Source organism: Tupaia chinensis, unplaced genomic scaffold, assembly GCF_000334495.1.
Source record: "Tupaia chinensis unplaced genomic scaffold, TupChi_1.0 Scaffold143912_1, whole genome shotgun sequence".
Lineage (NCBI taxonomy): Eukaryota > Metazoa > Chordata > Mammalia > Scandentia > Tupaiidae > Tupaia > Tupaia belangeri.
In genome coordinates this window covers 134,731-140,552 of record NW_006203763.1, presented here as the reverse complement: position 1 = coordinate 140,552, position 5,822 = coordinate 134,731, and the positions used below count along the sequence as shown (strand labels likewise).

General features: G+C 35.1%; 1 non-coding gene across 1 annotated transcript; it reads right to left on the bottom strand.

Moving 5' to 3' along the window:
* Window positions 1-1,574: 1,574 nt before the first annotated feature.
* Window positions 1,575-1,681, bottom strand: LOC114005493 (U6 spliceosomal RNA). Its single transcript, XR_003547338.1, has one exon. It is a non-coding gene; the product is annotated as a U6 spliceosomal RNA (small nuclear RNA).
* Between the last annotated feature and the right edge of the window lie 4,141 nt (window positions 1,682-5,822).

Genomic DNA, 5,822 nt, shown 5'->3' with positions numbered 1-5,822 from the left:
TTGGGGTCTTAGATTTAGATCCTTGATCCACCTTGATTTGATTTTTCTCAAAGGTGAGAGGTAGGGGTTCAGATTCATCTGTCTGGAAGTGGAAGTCCAATTTTTCCAGCACCACTTGCTGAAGAGGCTTTCATTTTCCCACTGGGTTGACTGGTACCCCTTGTCAAAGATCAGTTGACTGTATGTTTGGGCACTTATTTCTGGGGACTCTATTCTGTTCCATTGGTCCACATGTCTGTTTCTGTGCCAGTACCATGCTGTTTTTATTACCACAGCTTTGTAATATATTTTTGGGTCAGGGAGTGAGATGCCGCCCACTCCACTCTTCTTGTGCAGAATTGCTTTTGGCAATATGGGGTATCTTATGATTCCAGACAAACCTTATCATTGTCTTTCCTAGATCTGTGAAGAATGTGTCTGGTACTTTGACTGGCATTGCATTAAATAGGTACATTAATTTGGGTAAAATTGCCAGTTTGATTATATTAATTCTTCCAATCTGGGTACATGGGATGTCCTTCCACTTTTTTGTGTCGTTTTCAATTTCTTCTTTTAGCTTCTCATACTTTTCCTTGTGGAGGTCTTTAACTTTGGTTAGATTTATCCCTAAGTATCTTGTACTTTTGGTGGCTATGGTAAATGGAATTAATTTTTTCATTTCTATCTCCGTCTGCCTGTTGTTTGTATACAGAAATGCTATAGACTTCTGTATATTAATTTTATGTCCTGCAACTTTACTGTATTCATGCATTACTTCCAGAAATTTTTTCATGGAAGTCATTGGGTCTTCTATGTACACAATCATGTCATCTGAGAACAGAGAGAGTTTCACCTCTTCTTTTCCTATTTGGATGCCTTTAATTTTTTCCTCTTTTCTGACTGCATTGGGGAGGACTTCCAGTACTATATTGAAAAGGAGTGGAGAAAGTGGGTATCCTTGTCTTTTATCCGTTTTTAGTGGGAAAGCTTTCAGCTTTTCTCCATTCAGGATGATGTTTGCAATGGGTTTTTCATAGATAGCTTTTATCGTGTTGAGAAATAACCCTTGTATGCTGATTTTGCTGAAAGTCTCGATCATAAAGGGATGTTGTATTCTATCAAATGCTTTTTCTGCATCAATCCATATGACCATATGGTTTTTTTTTTTTTTCCTATTAATATGGTGTATTACATTTATGGTTTTGCATATGTCGAACAAACCTTGCATTCCTGGAATAAAGCCTACCATGATGTATTGTATAATCTTTTTTATAAGTTGTTGGATACGGTTTGCTTGTATCTTGTTGAGAATCTTTGCATCTATATTCATCAGAAATATTGGTCTATATTTTTTCTTCCTTTTTCTGTCCTTATCTATTTTGAGGATAATGGTCATAGAGTCTTCATAGAATGAATTAAGGAGAGATTCACCCTTTTGGATCTTTAGAAATAACTTGAGCAGATTGGGGGTTAACTCTTCTTTGAAAGTTTTATAGAACTCAGAGCTGAAACCATCAGGGCCAGGGCTTTTTTTTGTTGGAAGTTTATTTATTACTTATTGAATCTCCTGGCTTGTTATCAGCCTATTTAGACTAAAAAATATGGAACGCTTCATGAATTTGCGTGTCATCCTTGCACAGGGGCCATGCTAATCTTCTCTGTATCATTTCAATTTTAGTTTATGTGCTGCCGAAGCTAGCACCAACATGTTTTTTTTCCTAAAATGAATACAGTGTGTATTAGTCAAGTCAAAGACATCAGCAGCAGCAGATATCCTTGATCTGAATTGCATTGAATTTGTAGATTAATTTTGGTAGAATCGACAGTTTGATTATATTAATTTCTTTGGTTCTTTTTATTATTTCTTTTTTTGTAGCAAAGCATTATTCAGTTCATTGAGAAAACATTGGTAAAATAAATTTCTTTTGCAATTTCACATGTATCAAAAATACAGGATGGAGACCAGCAGTTAGCTCAATGGCTATGTCGCTGGACTCCCACGTAGTTGACCGCAGTTCGCGTTCTGGACCCAGTGGCTTAAAACTCACGCCGGGCGCGTGTGCGTGTGTGCCCAAGATCCCGAGAGGAGAATGGAGGAGAAGAGATTGCGGCGTGACCATCCCCCCGGGGGGTAATTTCTCGCTTTCTGTCTCTCTGTCTCTCTCTGTCTGTCTGGCGAGCGCATGTGCCCTATAGCAAAAACCTCTCCAAAAAAGAAAAATACAGGTGATACTTATGATGACAATAACTTATAAATTAATGATAAACTACAGTTTCATAGAAAATTTTAAACACTTTGAACACTAGGCAGTTCTTTCTTTGAGGCAAAGTGCTCTCTTGATGACAGAAAAATTAACAGATACACATTACCGTGAACTATTTCAGACAATACACAAAGGGTTTTGATTTGTTTTTCTCTTTTAAACAAAAGTTTGTCATTTGTAATCTTTTTCCTCATTTATTTTTTTTCACACCCACTCTCTACCAATCACTTTTTTCCCTTACTGTCACTAGAATCTATGCCAATCCTCTCCACCATCACATCTTCAGATCTCTCAACCTCTGCCACAAAATGCAGACACTGCATGTAAATTGAGTGGCAATACACAATGTGTATCTTTTAAAGTCTGGCTCATTTTCCTCAACATTAAATCTTCTATATTCATCCATTTTGAGTTAAACAATAGGATCTCATTTTATCTTACAGCTGTGTAATATTCCATTGTACATATACATCACAGTTTTTCAACCCAATCATCAGTCTTTGGACACTTAGGTTGGTTCCATATTTTAACAATTGTGAATAATGCTGCAATAAACAAGGATGTGGAGATGTCTTTTTGACTGAGTGTTTCGTTTCCATTTTTTTCCCCTTTTCTTTTGGGTAGATACAAAAAAGTGGGATTGCTTGGTCACATGGAAGTTCTATTTGTAGGTTTTGTGAGAAATCTCCATATTGTTTTCCAAAGACATTAGACTAATTCACATTCCCACCAACAGCGGAAGAGAGTTCCCTTTTCATCACAGCCTCACCAACACTTACCGTTGTTTATCTTCTTGATCCTAGCCGTTCTAACTGGGGTTAAATGATATTTCTATGTAGTTTTAATGTGTATTTCCCTTATGAGGAGAGATTTTGAACATTTTTTCATTGGCCCTTAGCCATTTGTAAATCTTCCGTGGAGAGTTGTCTTTTCAATTCATTTTCTTTTTTTTTTTCTTTTTCTTTTTTTATTGGATAGGTTTTTGCTATAGGGCACGTGCGCTCACCAGAAAGACAGAAAAGAGACAAAAAGTTAGAAATCACCCCTCAGGGGGGATGGTCATGCTGCAATCCCTTCTCCTCCATTCTCCTCTTGGGTTGTTGGGCATGCATGCACACGCACCCGGCGTGAGTTTAAGCTGCTGGGTCCAGGACTTGAACCACGGTTGACTACATGGAAGTCCAGTGACATAGCTGTTATGCTAACTGCTGGTCCCAATTTCCTCATTTTTGAAATGGATTCTTCCTTTCTTTCTTTCTTTCTTTCTTTCTTTCTTTCTTTCTTTCTTTCTTTCTTTCTTTCTTTCTTCTTTCTTTCTTTCTTTTTCTTTCTTTCTTTCTCCTTTTTTTTAGCGTGAGCTGTTTCAGTTCCCTATATATTCTAGATATGAGTCTCTAATCTGAGGAATAATTTGCAAATATCTTCTCCCATTCTGAGGATTATCTTTTCACTATAGATAAACTAAAGTTATAGTTTATTTTGCTGTGATGAAGCTTTTTAGCTTGATGTAATCCCACTTGTCTCTCTTAGGGACCATTGTCTGTGCTTTAGTGGTCTTACTTAAGAAATATTTGCCTACTCTGATGTTTTCAAAAGTTTCCCCTACATTTTCTATAGGGAATTTTGTGGTTAGAGGCTTTATATTTGAGTATTTGTTACATTTTGAGTTAATTATAGTTAATGGTTAGAGATAGGAGTCCAGTTTCATTTCTCTACATATGAATATCCAATTCTTTCAACACTATTTGCTACAGAGACTTTGTTTTCCATTGCATTGTCTTATACTCTTTAACAAAGATCAGTTGACTCTATGATTTTGATGTTTATTTCTGAATTCTCTATTCTGTTCCATTGGTCTATGTATCTATTTTTGTGCCAATTTCATGCTGTTTTAATTATCACTGCTTTGTAATATACTTTAAATTACTACTTTAAAGTCAGTAGTCAGATACCACCTAGTGTATTATTTTGATTCCATATTTCCTTGGCAATAAGAGGTCTTTTTTGATTCCAAACAAAGTTTGTCATTGTTTTATCTATTTCTGTGAAGAATATCACAAGTAATTGGATAAAATTGCATTAAATATGGAAATTAATTTGGATAAGACTGACATTTTTACACTAATGATTCTCCCAATTCAAAAGCACAGGATGTCCTTCCATTTTTTCATATCATACTTTGTTTTTCCAGTTTTTCATTGTTTTCCTTGTAAAGGTCTTTTACTTTTTTGGTTAGATTTATTTCTAGGTATTTTATTTGGTTCGTAGCTATTGTGAATAAAATTTTATTCTTCTGTCTCAATCTGTTTATTATTGTTGTATACAAAAGTTATACATTTTTTTAGATTGACTTTGTGTCCTGCCACTTCACTAAATTCATTTATCACATCTAGGAGGTTGTTTGTTTGCTTGTGTGTGTGTGTGTGTGTGTGTGTGTGTGTGTGTGTGTGTAATTGCAAATAGGGACAGTCTAATTTTTCTTTTCCTATATGATTGCCTTTTATGTTTCTCTCTTGTCTGATCACATGAGTTGTGACTTCCAGCACTATGTTGAAAAGGAGTGAAGAGAGTTATCCTTGTCTTGTTCCAGTTTTTAATAGGACATCTTTTAGCTTTGCTCCCTTCAGCATGATACAGTAGGTCTGTCATATATGGATTCTTTTATGTTGAAGAATGTCCTTTCTACTCTAATTTTGCTGAAAGTCTTGATTATGAAGGGATGTCGTATTTTATCAAATGCTTTTTCTGCATCTATAGATATGATCATATGATTTTCCTCTTTTTTCTGTTAATGTGCTGTATTACACTTATTTTTTTATATATGTTGAACCATCCTTGCATCCCTGGGATAAAACCTACCTGGTCATGGTGTATAATCTTGATGTTTTTTGGATTCAGTTTGCTAGTGTCTTGTTAACATTTCTTATATCAGTATTTATCAGGGATATTGGTCTGCAGTTTTCTTTCTTTCTTTTATTTTTTTAAGTCCTTGATTGGTTTTGGTATCAAAGTAATAAAGGCTTTATAAAATGAGTTTGCGAGGATTCCTTCCTTTTGAGCCCTCAGGAATAGTTTGAGAGCATTAAGGTTAACCCTTCCTTGAAAGTTTTGTAGAATTCAGAAGTGAAACCATCTGGGCCTGGACTTCTCTTTTTTGGGAGACTATCATTCTTCATGATTGGTCTAGTCAAGCTTTCTATTTCATTCTGATTCAAACTAGTTAGCTTGTAATTATCCAAAAAGTTGTCCATCTCATCTAGATTTTCTAGTTTGTTGGCATATAGTTGCTCATAATATTCTTCATAATTTTTTTGCATTTTAAATATTTCAGGTATAATATTGCCAGTTTTGTTACTGATTTTTTTTGTTATTTAAATTTATTTGTTTATGTTCATTCACTGTACATCATTACAACATACAAAATGAGATTTTCCATCCAGAGTACACTGTATATTGTCTCAATCAAGCACATCAACATACATGTTATAGTCAACAAATAATTTTCCATTTCTTGCTTCCTGTATGTTTTGCTTCCCCCCCCATCCTTGATTCCCTATCTCTTACCCTCTGCCATCTCCC